The sequence below is a fragment of the Rhipicephalus microplus genome, chromosome 1, assembly GCF_043290135.1.
Source record: "Rhipicephalus microplus isolate Deutch F79 chromosome 1, USDA_Rmic, whole genome shotgun sequence".
NCBI lineage: Eukaryota > Metazoa > Arthropoda > Arachnida > Ixodida > Ixodidae > Rhipicephalus > Rhipicephalus microplus.
The window spans coordinates 279,500,851-279,516,145 of NC_134700.1; positions in this window are offsets into that span (position 1 = coordinate 279,500,851).

Sequence of the window (15,295 nt, forward strand, 5' to 3'; positions counted from 1 at the left end):
GAAAACGCAGTAGCGCTTGCACCACCTTCTTTGGTGACGTCAAGTCCTCTCGATGGCGAAGGATTTTTCTTCCAAAAGAATTTGGTCGTCTGACTTATCAAGCACGTTGCATAGTTCAGACAGGCGTATCTCAGTGCCTTTAGGTAAATGTGAGGCTAAATGTGAACTACTAAAGGTTCGGTTTCAAAAAAGTTCGTGGAGTCACCTTGACGTGTGTCGGAAGTGTAACGACAAAAAGATACACACGCGAGTGCGTGTTCGCCATCCATAGACAGCGTCCAAGTTAGCAATGCCATCTTAGCTAGTCGTTTGCTGCTGCCACGCTCCCATCCACTGGACACACAGACAACAAAACGAAACTTATCAGTTACACTCGGTAGCGATAGCCCCGCTTATTTATGCTCGACTCATGCGAAGACGCTATGAAATAAGCAGTGAAAAACTGGGTATGTAACGGGTGTCACCATTCATTTCTATAGCAGACAGTACTGCTGATCTAGCCACAAAAGTTGTTTCCCGCCAGCGAGGTGATAACTCGTAGAAAGTTTTATATTCAGGTGAGTTAATAGTTGACGTTATAAAAGAGACTAATGAAACGAGGAAGAGATGAGGGAGAAGGGGGAGGGTTCTAAACGCGGAGGCACGTCTGCAAAATACTCCCACAAAGAAGCTGCAGCTTCTTCATGGTACACAGGCAGTCTGCTGCGAAGGTGGGGGACTTTCCTAGACAAGGCCTGAAGGCGATTAGGGTCGCATATATGCAGCGGCCAGCCTAGGTCCGTCCGTCGTAGTAGGCTTTGAACATACACTACACCTTACAGAGTACGTGGATTACTATCGCGCTAAACAAAAGATCTCGACCGGCGGTGGCGGCGCTTCCGGCGGAAGAAAACCGGAAGTGAGCACGAGCGGTGTGAGAGCCTCCGTGGAGTCCTGCTCGGCGAGGCTTCTTCAAAGCCCCGAGAGAAATATCTACGCTTTCCGGCATCTTGCCCAACTTAGACAGACAGAAAAGTGGGGAGGGGGGAGAGGTCTTTGCAGCTAACGCAGGGGAAAGAACATGTGCGCGAAACGGGGAGGGAGTGTTGTGTCTCAGCCAGTTTGCTGAGAGCCAGCTATAGACCAAGGGTCTCGCTCATTATTATGCGTTGCGCCAGTGGTTCGACGTAAGCTCGCCGCCTCCGCGCAACCGGGGAATTCGCTAAGGTTAGGACCAAAAAAAAAAAAAAACTCATTGTGATAGAAGTCAACTAAAATAAACTTGAAGATGAACAAAAAGAGAAGATGCACAAAAAGAGAAGATGCACAAAAAAATGCTCACAAGTGCACGCACAGCTATGTGACTCGTTTGTCGCTGTAATCCATCTTTTGAACGGGAAGGCGAAAAGGGTACATAATGTCAAAACAAACGGAGTCTCGCGAATTCGAAGTAAACCTCAGTTAATAATTGCGGACCAGCCGACACGTGCGCGCTTCTCTAATGCGTGCGTGTGCATAGGTAGGTGCATGACGTACACTTGCTCGACGTTTAAACAAATACAACCGTAGGTTTCAAGTGATTCTGCTGCACAAACAGGCAAAAACTAACGAGCCCCCTGGGGTTCACTCCCATCCACAAAGCCCCGTACAAGCCGCTTTGGCTGCGCCCTGCAAAAGGCTTGCTGGGAAGGCCAACTGTTTTTATTTGTCTCGACCTTACTTCACTTTGTATAGTATATTTCGTTCTGATTCCCTTATTAGCCACTTGCAGCACTGTTTGTTCTCGGAGGAGCGCAGAATGCCCCGAACTGTGCGCCGCTTCGGTGTACAGCTATGTTCTCCACTCCTTGCTTGTATAAACAGAATATCATGCGGTCAAGCGCTTTAAGGTTTAGATCCTAAGTGTTGTTCCCTTGTGACTTTTCGCGCTTGCTAATAGGATCTCTTAAGTGTCGGCTGAAGCTGTTTCAATTATTATTTCGTGAGGAAAAACAACTGCCATTATTTACGCGTGCACAAAAATACAAGATGGATTTATCAGTGGTAATAATCACTGTCCGTGCAATTACCTCAATAACGAGTGAACGACACTCCGTGAACTCTGTTAAAATGCTTCATGCTTTTTAAAATGCTGTCTTGCACAAAGGAGAGGGAGAGAATTGTTTGTTGTGGCAGAAAAGCAAAGAGGTAGGCCTGAATTCATTTTCTGGCTTGCTACTGAGCGTTAAGGGGATAGGTTGAAAAAGAAAGAAAAGAGAGAGGGTATTGTTGATGATGATGGGGAAGTGGGCGATGAAGCAAGACCTTTGATCAATTTATAGTCTCTTGTAGAGTTCTGTCTCTCGAAAAACTTTGTCAGAGCTTTCAGAATTGCGCTAATGATGAGGTGGTGGTACCAACAGGACTTTTTCAAGAACTTGCTACTTGGTATAAATTTCATCAAGACGGTGGCCATCGAATTTCTTTGCGCGATATATCTCGGCAGACGTACAAGGTATGTTCAGTTTTCTTAAGGGTGCCACGTTCATCTCGGATGTCTGCATGGGCGGTAACGTATAGGTAATGGCGAGTAAACGCCGCGCCTACTTGTAACCGGTACTGCACTTATTCATTTTTGCGGTAATCTAATATGCATATCTGGGTCGAGTTAATGAAGACGGTGGTGATGGTGACTCGGCACAAACTGGTATTCTGCTAGTCATTGCGAAAACCATTAGCGTCGTTCTATAGCCAAACGAATACTATTCGTATTCCAAAGTTGTTAAGCTCGACTTCCGCGATTTGCTGCCATTTCGAATATGAAGAGTGTGCACAGCACAAGGATTGTCGGAAGTATCTCCAGCAATTTCCGCCAATTCTGATGTCGCATGCAAAGCCGGTCGGGCTCAAGGATACTCAAGGTTCTAAAGCTTCGTGATTTCGGCTGGTGAACACGAATCTTCGTTCGTAATTGAACAATACAGTTGACTTACATGATCTCACATCCCTATATACGCTGCGTCAAGAAGCGCGAAACCACGAACGCCGAGTTTATTCATCGCTAATCACTTGTGGAATTTGTTGGGACGAAAGCTATAGCTGTCGCGCTGCCAAGCTCGAAGAAGCGGGTTCGATTCCAGGGAAAGCTGACTACATTTTGGTGCAGGCGAAGAGCGTTAATGTCTGCGCATTCCAGTTTATAAGTTCTCGTGCACTTTGAAGTAAGCGCATATATCAATCTAACTCCGTTACTGACTGTCGAGCTTGTGAAGTGAATGCAGGCAGTAACTATCGAGCGCAATGATCGCGAAAGAAAGGAAGAGATAAAGAAAAAGAAAGAAAGAAAAAAAGAAGGAAGGAAAGAAAGAAAGAAAGAGAAAAGAAGGAAGGAAGGAAGGAAGGAAGGAAGGAAGGAAGGAAGGAAGGAAGGAAGGAAGGAAGGAAGGAAGGAAGGAGCAAGCAAGCAAGTAAGCAAGCAAGAAAGCAAGCAAGAAAGAAAGAAAGAAAGTAAAAAAGAAAGAAAGAAAGAAAGAAAGAAAGAAAGAAAGAAAGAAAGAAAGAAAGAAAGAAAGAAAGAAAGAAAGAAAGAAAGAAAGAAAGAAAGAAAGAAAGAAACGGTCGAGACTCATTACCTGGGACATCCTAAACGTGCGCATTCGTATCGCTCTTATCGTCATTAGATAATGCAGCGCGGTGTGCGAGCTAGTGCAAGCGGCCCACGGCAACATGCATGGAAACGTGGAAAAGCGATGCTCCTCCCTCTGTTTGTTGTTTATACGCACTCACGCAAATAGCGAAATCTAATATACGCGAACGCGCTGCACTTTCTCTCTCATATATACCGCTTCTGGGGACTTCCAAGGAAAGTGGTGCGCGGCACGCGCATAAATAACGTCACGCCGTATGTGCAGCACATATGTATAGGCGCGTACGCTTGGCACCATGCTCGATGTACGTACGTTTTTTTCTTTCCATCTTCATTTTTTTTTCTTTGCGCCATCTGTTCATCGAAACGAATGCACCTCGTATAGCGCAGCTACCGCGTTTCAGTTAAGAACGTACCCGACGAGTGTCCTGCCACGCCGTGCGGACAAAAATGGAATTTTATACGACGCCGCGAAGGCAGCTGCGTGTCAACATGATGACTCGAGAGCGCGCGGGCGAATCCACGAACCCCGTCTGCCTCATACGTGGGAGAGAAGCGTGCGAGGCTGTGAGAGCGATTGCATTATGTACGCGCATTGTGAAGACGGAGGACAAACAACAAGGAGGAGAGGGGAGTGCACGGACGGAGACAGTGAGAGGTGGTAACTCGATTCTCCGACGCTGTACGCAAATGTTCTTGAAAGTACTTAGAAGCCAGGCATGCAGGCCGTTCTCCGCGTCCGTAGAAAGCTATGTCGTCTCCTTCCACTCACCTTCTTTACGGGTGTTCTTAAAACAGTGCAGCATTGGAGAATGCAGCATTGGATGTTGGACAGTGCAGCATTGGATGTTTATATATACTTCATCGATGCCCTGATTCCGCAGTCTCTGCATGACGGCTGATATTTCTACTGAATCAAACGCCTTCTCGTAATCTATGAAGGCTATGTATCGTGGTTGATAACATTCTGAGCATTTCTACCCCACCGCGGTGGTCCAGTGGCTAAGGTACTCGGCTGCTGACCCGCAGGTCTCGGGATCAAATCCCGGCTGTGGCGACTGCATTTCCGATGGAGGCGGAAATGTCGTAGGCCCGTGTGCTCAGATTTGGGTGCACGTTAAAGAACCCCAGGTGGTCGAAATTTCCGGAGCCCTCCACTACGGCGTCTCTCATAATCATATGGTGGTTTTGGGACGTTAAACCCCACAAATCAATCAATCAATCAGGCTACAACCGGGAGCATCTCTGAGCCAGTCATTCAACGGATATACAGAGGCGAAATTGGGCAATGAATTACACCGCAATTGTATCCACGACGTTGTCGGTTGCTGTCAAAAATGTCAAACGGGTGATGGAGCGTGCAAGAAGAATGAGATGACGTTTCGAACGAGCAGCGTGTATTCGTTTTGAACAGTCGACGCACGCTGTGACGAAAGCGTTGTTCATAAAAAAAGCATCTGTTAATTTCAAGGCCTGCTCAATGAAGTGCATAGATTTCTTCGATTTATGCATTTAGCAATCTTCCTCCATCCATATTCGACCCGCCGCTACCTGGATTTGATTACATGAACTTCGCGTGAACAGAGGAGCACCATAAGCGCTACCTCTATGGTGGGAGTGTACACAAAAAAAAAACATTCTGAATTGGCGCTCTTTTCCTCTATGCTCAACGATGAACGAGCGTCGACATAACTTTCACAATGCAGCACGAGTGTTTTATTCAGTTATTTATTTTATTTATTTATTTTCAGACAACCCGTACGCACAGTTTGCCTAGGGGATTGACGTAAAGGCAAAGAAAGCCTGACAATGCTCTAACCTCCTGTGTACACAGATACACAAGCGGTTATATCAAACAGTATGCACGCCATCTCATTCACTTGCCAGCACGAGGAAGACACCGCGGAAAAACAAAACAGGCGCTTTTGTATAATGACTTTTTTTTTCGTTGTTCCGTCGCCTCTGTCCTTTACGAACGACGTGTGGACGATGAGGAAAATGTATGTCGAAATTCACATGGTGGTGTCGGTACGCGGCGCTTTTCTAAAGGTGTCCTCATGGTGCTCTGTGTGTACGCCTTCACTTACTCTGATGTGACGAGTGTCTTCTTTAGCAACGCATATGCTGTCCTCTGCTGTGACAGGCGCTTTTCTGCCACTTACTGCGTTGTCGCGTACCTAACTCCTCGCTTTCCCGCGTAATCGGAGCGGAAATGGGACGCGCTCGCATTATGCTTAAGAAGGACGCCAGTATGTTTTTGGTCGCATCGTGTTAGGCTCCCACTATAAGGCCTCGCGCGCACGACGTACAAAGCGCCCGGAAGAGCGGAGCTAGGCATGCATTCGGTATATAGGCCATTCGTAGGACATGCACAACAGCAAGTGACGGCTGTAGGGTACAGCACGTCCGCTGTCCGAGCAAAGAGCGCAGCCGCTGTGTTTTGCGCGCACTCAGCACAGTTGAATGTTGCCAACTCAAGTCAGTGTCCACTCTCTTGAAATGCAGAAAGTGCTGGCACCATGCGTTGCTTATACGGAAAGGTGCGAAATCTCGGTCCTAGCAAGGCTGTCCGAGTTCGCTTTGTAGGATGCACGCTTGTCTTTATTTTCTGCATGCACAAAGGACTCATCCGTAAGCGATGGCATATGCGTTCCCTAACCATAGCGCATAACTTGTGGCATCATGAGACTGTGCTAGTAGAGAGGGTCCGCCTTCTCTGAGTCTAAAAGCGTTCAAGAGAAGACGCGCCTTGACGTGCCGTAACTGGAACTCTTGCGAAGAAACTAACGTGAGAGAGACTAACAGAAGCTGAAAAAGCCTTTAATGGTCTTTTTTTGTTCAAACATTCGGTGCGAAAACTTCAGAAAACGACATGTAAAATGAAAAATCCGCACAGGGCACTGATAAGCTCGAAGTACGCTCTTGCGACGTGCAGGTGCCTTGCTGCTTTAGTGTATTCACTTACTGATTCAAATATTCAAAATGCAACCAAATGAAGACTAACGCAGGCAGACGAGCGAACAGTCTAAGTGAAGCGTACAAGTTGATGAGACTCAGTGTCTTCAAAAACTCTTAAAAGCCCTAATAATATAGACGAAAATCGAGAAGAGGATAGGGTGGGGTATTAGCAGGCTTTTAGAGGTCATGTAAGAAGTATTATGACTAGGTTGTATTTATTTGTTTGGTTCTTGATTTATGCTGCGTGAGACAAGAACCACCACCACCATCATCATCATCATCATCATCATCAATGTCAGCTTGACTACGTCCACTGCCGGACAAAGGCCTCCCCCATGTTCCGCCACTCAACTCGGTCCTGTGCTTGCTGCTGCCACTTTATACCCGCAATCTTCCTAATTTCATCTGCCCGAAGAACGAAATAGACTTTTTACTGAGTGCACACCCAGGCATCGTACAGGATGTGGAAGTACTTGGCAAGGTACGATGCAGTGACCATAGAATGGTATGGTCTCGAATTCACCTACATTTGAAGAAGGAACGACAGAAACTGATACGCAAGAAGCCAATCAATGAGCTAGTACTGAGAGGGAAAGCACAGGAATTCAGAGTCTCGCTTCAGAACAGGTACTCGGCTCTTAGTGAGGAAAGCAACCTTAGCCTAGATACAATGAATGATAATCTGACGAGTACAATAACGGAGTGTGCAGTGGAAGTTGGAGGCAGAATAGCTAGGCAGGACACTGGCAAGCTTTCCCAGGAAACAAAGAATCTCTTTAAGAAGCGTCAAATTATGAAAGTCCCAAGTACAACAGACAAAATAGAACTGGCAGAGCTTTCAAAGTTGATTAATAGGCGTAAGGTATGCGATGCAAGAAGGTATAACATGGAAAGAATTGAACACGCTCTGAAAAATGCAGGAAGCGTGAAAGCAGTGAAGAGAAAACTTGTGATAGGCAAAAATCGGATGTATTCACTAAAGGACAAAGAAGGCAAAATAACTACCAATATGAGTAGGATAGTTAAAATAGAGAAGGAAAATACATAACAAAGGAGATGACAAGTACTTGAAGAATTACAGGCCGATCAACTTTCTCCCTGTAGTATTAGAATTCAAACATTAGAATTCGATCAACCAAAGGAACAAACAGGATTTCGAACAGGCTACTCAACAATCGACCACATTCATACTATCAATCAGGTAATAGTGAAATGATTGATCGATTTGTGGGGTTCAACGTCCCAAAACCACCATATCATTATGAGAGACGCCGTAGTGGAGGGCTCCGGAAATTTTGACCACCTGAGGTTCTTTAACGTGCACCCAAATCTGAGCACACGGGCCTACGACATTTCCGCCTCCATCGGAAATGCAGCCGCCGCAGACGGAATTTGAACCCGCGACCTGTGGGTCAACAGCCGAGTACCTTAGCCACTAGACCACCGCGGCGGGGTAGAAATGCTCAGAATATAACCAACCACGATACATAGCCTTCAAAGATTACGAGAAGGCGTTTGATTCAGTAGAAATATCAGCCGTCATGCAGACACTGCGGAATCAGGGCATCGATGAAGTATATAAAAACATCCTGGAAGAAATCTACAGGGGATCAACTGCTACCACAGTGTTTAATAAAGAAATCAACAGAATACCAGTCAAGAAGGGTGTAAGGCAGGGGGACACAATCTCCCCAATGCTATTTACGGCGTGCTTACAGGAGGTTTTCAGAAGCCTAGCATTGGAACAGTTAGGGATAAGAGTTAATGGAGAGTACCTTAGTGACCTGCGCTTCGCCGATGACATTGCATTGCTGAGTAACTCAGGGGACGAATTGCAACTCATGATTACGTTGTTAGACAAGCATAGCAGAAAGATGGGTCTTAAAATTATTCTGCAGAAAACAAAAGTTATGTACAACAACCTCGGAAAAGAGCATCGCTTCGAGATAGGCAATAGTGCACTTCAAGTTGTAAAAGACTATGTCTACTCTGGGCAGGTAATAGCCGTGGAGCCGAACCACGAGACTGAAGTAACTAGAAGAATAAGAATGGGGTGGAGCACATTTGGCAAGTACTCTCAAATTATGACAGGTAGATTGCCACTATCGCTCAAGAGAAAGCTATATAACAGCTGTATCTTGCCGGTACTTAGCAACGAAGCAGAAACCTGGAGACTTACAAAGAGGGTTCAGCTTAAACTGAGGACGACGCAGCGAGCAATGAAAAGAAAAATGGCACATTTAACCTTAAGAGACAAGTAGAGAGCAGAGTGGATTAGGGAACAAATGGGGGCTAAGGATGTCATAGTTAAAATCAAGAAGAGGAAATGGACATGGGCCGGGCATGTAGCGCGTAGACAGGATAACCGCTGGTCATTAAGGGTAACTAACTAAATTCCCAGAGAAGGGAAGCGGGTTAGGGGGAAACAGAAGGTTAGGTGGGCAGACGAGATTAAGAAGTTTGCGGGTATAAATTGGCAGCAGCAAGCACAGGACCGGGTTAACTGAGTCAGGCTGATGATGATGATGATGATGACGATGATGATGATGATATAGAAACTGTTCAGTGTACACTACGCGCAATCACGCTCAACTAATAACACCAACGTGAAAGCCGATGAAAGACGACTGCTAAAAACAATGCAGGGTGCTTTACTGCTGCCTTGTGGCGTGTTTCGTGTGTCAGCCCTGCGCAGTCGACGTCGAGCGCGGGCTCCCTTTGATGACTGGTGTACGCGAGCGTGAGCTTCCGTGTACACACACACACACACACACACACACACAAACACACACACACACACACACACACACACACACACATATATATATATATATATATATATATATATATATATATATATATATATATATATATATATAATCAGTGGTAATGACAGTGGGGGCGAGTCGAGGGGCAGCTTCGTCTTCTCTGGCGTACCGATCGAAGCGCCGTTCATCATCGGTGCCGAAGTGCAGCGCCACGACTTCTCAATCATAGCGTTTTCATCAAACGGGAGCACGAAACAGTGAAGGGAAAACCATACGACTGCCAGACCTGCGGAATCTCATTTGTCCGGCTAATTGGAAACTTCGAAACCTTAAATAGACGCTAGTGAGAATGAGATAAAATCGTTTATGTAAGTGGCACGGAGTTTCAAAAGCTCTGTTGTCGTTGCTGAAAAGCAAAAACGTTCATTTCCAGCAGTTCAGATAAAAACTAAATGCTTTTTTTTTCTTCTCGAGAAAGATTGTCAGAGAGGGCATACGCAGGAGAAATGTGCAAAAAAAAAGAAAGAATACTGCGGCACATGCGCACTAGTGGTCATGAGGCTGACGAAGCAGCCGAGCTGGTGGCTTTACCTTCCTCCTCGCCTACCACATTTCAATTTTTCACGTCTCGCTACGCTATACAAAACAAAATTATAATGCCGCATGTTGTGTAGGCCTACGGGACGGCTTTATGCTCTCCCATAGTAGAGTACCTAGTACTCTAAATCGTTAACCACTTTTTCTAAACACACAAAATAACACTTCGCTAAGCCTTGTCTTCTCACCACCTCCTTTCCCTCCTGCTTTATCACTTCCCTTCCCTATCTCTTGTTATGCCCTACCATACGTGGCTATGCTCGATCTCTTTTCTCTATTTTGCGTCTGCTTCTTTCTATATGTTCATCTCTTTATGTCTATTTGTCTTTCTATTTTTTCTCTTTGTTTTCATCCTTTCTCTATATTTGTTCTTTTGTCTTTTACAGATCCTTCTTTTTTTTTCTCTCTCTCTCTCTCTATTGGCTTTCTCGCTCCCTTTTCTTTTTCTTCCCCTTTTCCTATCTTTATTTCGCTTTTTATACTGGTTTCCTCACCCATCACACTTATTGCAGCCTATACGGCGGACAAAATATGTGCACGTTCTCAACAGATGAAGAAGAGGACAAAGAGAGCGCGTGCCGGTTCATGATGATGATAGTTTTCTGATATCGCCTCACAGCTTAACGATAAGTGTAACTATTGAGAGGCTCTAAGGTTAAACCTTACTGTATCGAAGCGGGAGCCGCCTGATATTCAGGACGAGTACCGAGTTTGAAACACCCTCCTCCCACTTGGACGACAGACGCTCGCGGACAGTCCATCCGGCCATCGTTGTTTTGCATCCGTGTTTCTCTAGCCTCCTGCTAATCGTCCACGCTGAATCCTGGCATGCGTTTCGATACTATCCCATAAATGTGATTATGTACAAGACCTAGGTATAGCGCGAAAAAAAAAATGACGATGACGAAAAAGACGGCGACAAGCGCAGCCCAACAGGAGAGTGTGTTTGTCCCATGTATTTCTCGAAGTAATTGTTTTCTTCCATGAATCTCTATACTAATGGATGTTTCGTTTTAACCTCAGTATGCTGGCTGCGACCACAAATTTCGAAAAGCACCATTGGATTTCCCAAAAATAAAAACTAAAAAAAGAGAATTCGCATGGTTACTTGGTTGAGGCCCTTCTTATAGCAACCAGTTCATTCTTATTTGTCTGACGTCACACCCCTTCGCTTGAACCATTCTTCTTTTCGTTGAAAAGAAGAATGGTTCAAGCGGAGAAGCGAAAAGAGGCTGAAGCTAAAGCCTTCTCCCCCTTCATTTTAAGTGGTGCAAATAAAGTTATCTCTCTCTCTCACTTTTGCCAATCCGAGTCATTCGATTTCGTTGAAAAGAAGGGTGTTTTTTTTTTTTTTGTCTGTCCAAAACATGCTGGCGACGGTGAGTTCTCAGGCCACGCTGCTACACCTTTCCTTAAGAGTGCCAAGAAAGGGGCGCGTTTTCACATTCATGAGCCGACAGTGTTGCTTCTAAAACACTAGAAGACGCGCCATATGATGGAAACGTCCTAAGGCAACGGCCTCGCGAGGAAGCTATACTGGAACCCCAGGTGGTCAAAATTTCCGGAGCCCTCCACTACGGCGTCTCTCATAATCATATGGTGGTTTTGGGACGTTAAACCCCACATATCAATCAATCAGCTATACTGTATACTTCCGTGGCAGCCGTCATCAACGAATGCGGCCTTCGCCATTCGGTCGGTGGTTGGACGCCGGCGTCTGGCCGCCCATTCTTTTATTCTACCATTCTGATTCTGACGCAACTGCTGAGCCAATCATAAGGTTTGGGCAGTGACCTTCAACTCATAATATGCATAGTAAGGACCTGTGGCGAGTTCTCCAATTTGCAACAAGTACTAATTTGATTGATTGATTGATTGATTGATTGATTGATTGATTGATTGATTGATTGACATGTGGGGTTCAACGTCTCAAAACCACCACATGTTTATGAAAGACGCCGTAGTGGAGGGCTCCGGAAATTTCGACCACCAGGGGTTCTTTAACGTGCGCCCAAATCTGAACGCACGGGCCTACAACATTTCCGCCTCCATCGGAAATGCAGCCGCCGCAGCCGGGATTCGAACCCGCGACTTGCGGGTCAGCAGCCGAGAACCTTAGCCACTAGACCACCGCGGCGGGGCTGCGACAAGTACTAAGAAATGACGAACTTTAAATTGTGTAACGCATGGCATACTTATTACGCACAATATTATATGACACCCATCATATGTGTGTGAAGAGCATGGCGTGTCCACTGTTATGCATGCATATGAGCGAATACATCTCCATTAAGACGAGGCGTCTTCACTGCTATTTTGTGCTGGTTGGATTGAATGTTAACTAGAGACATTATCAGAAACTTTACTCATCGACTCTCGAACATTTCCTTATCTTTGTGTTGGTACTGTTGGATATGTGCGTGTGAATGTGTTTTTGCATAGGTGTGCTCGGGTGTTCTATTTTTCATGTACTGCTCATTAATACTCCTTTTAGGATAGGTAATAAAATGTAGCCGGCGCCTTACTTGTGCGCTAACATCTCCTTATATATCATATCAACAAACAAATACCTACATTTTGTGGCACATACCCATTTATAATGGACCATAAGGACAACTTGACACGTCGACAAGCGGAGACCCTAAGATGCTTGAACCCTGAGGAGGAGAAGGAGGAGAGAGAGAGAGAGAGAGAGATGAACAACAAGAGAGAAGGCAGGGAGGTTAACCAGGCACATGCCCGGTTTGCTACCCTACGCTGGGGGAACGGGAAGGGGGCATAAAGATGAGAGAGAGAGGAAAGAAAAGAGAAAAAAAAAGAGGATTGTCCGTCAATGGGCTGGCGCGTATGCAGCGGTGGCACTACACAAAAGTTAAAGGTGGTCACGTAGGCTTGTAGTCCTCAAAAAACACAAGACAGCTTTGACTGCTTTTTGAGCCGACGAAAGGCGAAGACGTTGTTCCAGTAGCAACTGCATAGCGAGCCGCTGATCGTCCAATTGTCGCAATGCATCCGAAAGCTTCTGTCTTTCAGAGGCAAATCGAGGGCAATGGCATATCAGATGATCGATGTCTTCTTCGGTGCAGCAGACGTCGCATTCCGCATTGTCGGTCAATCCGATGAGGGTTGTATATGCTTTTGTGAAAGCAACCCCCAACCAAAGGCGACAAAGGCGATCAAATCCCAGAGACCGAGTAAATGGGCTGTGTTTTCCGACTCGAAACCGGCCCTATAGAACATGCAGTCAGTCGTTCGGTGTGGTTGACATGAACAGTTAACTTACGAGGTTGTCAAGCTTCTTCACCACGTCACAGAAACAGGCCACGAGGTCAAGTTTCAGTGGCTTCCTGGCCATTGTGGGATCAGTGGCAGTGATTCCGCAGACAACGCGGCTCGCACATCGCACCAAGAAGAGCACACCCTTCCGATTCCTTTGTCAAGGACTGGCGCTACAAAGCAACTTCGTCACCTGGCACGTAGTCTGTGTCTGCTGGAGTGGAACACCCCAAGCATAAGACATACGAGACTGTACCAAATAAACCCTCGACTGGAACTTCAACCTCCATCCGGACTTCGTCGACGTGAAGCGTCGCTTCTTTGAACCCTGAAATCCCCGGTATTGTTATGAGGCAATCCGTAGTGACGGGCTCCAGAAATTTTGAGCATCTGGTGTTTTTTAACATGGATCGAACAGTACATGGGCCTACAATGCCGTCTCTATCGAAATGTGACCACCGCGACCAGGATCAATACGGCGATGTTCGAGCCTGGCACCATAACAGCGTAACCACTGAGGCGATCATCATCATCATCATCGTCGTCGTCGTCGTCGTCGTCATTATTAACCCATGTTATATCCACTATACACTACGAAAGCCACTTTTAATAATATCCAACTCGTCCCATCCTACGCGAACTGATTTTATTTTATGCGTCCGAAATTTCTAATTTTCCGCCTAATTATTTGCCGAGGTTTTCACTGCGCTAACATTTCGTCGATAGGACTTCCTTATTCGACGGGACATCGCAGTTTACCAGCTTTGCGTTATTAGAGCAGCACGGTATAGCAGACTGAAATTTTGCCTTTTTTCTATAGTCATTCTGGTCATAATCATGCATGGTTCAGGCAGTAACGGTGATTATGCCCTGATTCGATTGAAATTTTACCTTCTTGCTATAGTCACTCTGGTCATAATCACGATGCCATTTTCCCGTTATATAAAACACGATGTTTCGCAGAGTAGTGCATCTCTCTGACAAACTTTTCAAAATTTTACCGTTTTACTGTTCAAAGTCTCGGCTATAGGGAAAAAAAATACTGCTGGCTGTCTGACGCCATCTAGGCTAAGTATCTAGAACCGCAGCTGAGTGCGTCGACAGCACAGAAGCGAAAAGAGGCTGAAGCTAAAGCCTTCTCCCCCGTCATTTTAAGTGGGGCAAATAAAGTTATCTCTCTTTCTCACTTTTGCCAATCTGCCATCCAATTTTGCCAAATGTAAATGTCCACCGCAAAGAACGGTTGAAATTTTCTATGGTGAACAATTATTGCACATTAACTGCGTAGTTTACAGCTCCTAAAGCTCGCTAAAGCAAGCATGCTTAAAGGTACACACCGACTAGAAAATGCTCTGTTGCCGGGTTTGCGGGTTATAAAAGCACTTTTCTCTATTCCCGACAAAAAAAGTTTGGAGACAGCATACATACATAGTTAAACAACAACATGTACATTGCGCAAGGAAGCCCGCATAGAAATTAAGCACGTCGCGCGCCGCCTTTCAGTGGCTTCTCTGGTTCCTGGTGAAGCCACCGCATATAACGACATTATGTGGAGCGACGCCAGCAAGGGGGTCTCGCTTTATGAGCGAATCAATCGGCTGCATGCATCACGGAAGCAGTATTAAAGGAAAACCTGAACTGAAGCCAGAGAGGGTCAGAGAGAGAAGATCTCAAGTGAAAGAAAGGTGGAAGGCTAAGAAAGAGCGACAAAGCTTAACAGTTTATGCTTCTTCACGATGGCAAGAGAGTTTGGGAAAACGTCACGCATAAGACATGACGACTATATGATGAAGTGGATGAGTTACGTGAAAGAACCCCTAAACTATTTCGAAGAAGAGAAAGTGGCTTCTTTCTCGCCTTCACCATTTCTTTCTGCGCTATGTGCTCTTCGCCTCTTATTTCTTCATAAAACACCTGAGCAATATCAGCATCAAAACGACAACCTATCGGGACTTCGCGTTTTTCAGCTACACGTCGCTAGCACCACTCGCCTAAACCAAAACGCACACAACGAAAGGAAATCAGTTGGTCGCGCACAATATGCATGCCAGACAATGCGGACCTGGTATGCAACTGAATCTCAAAGCTGGGT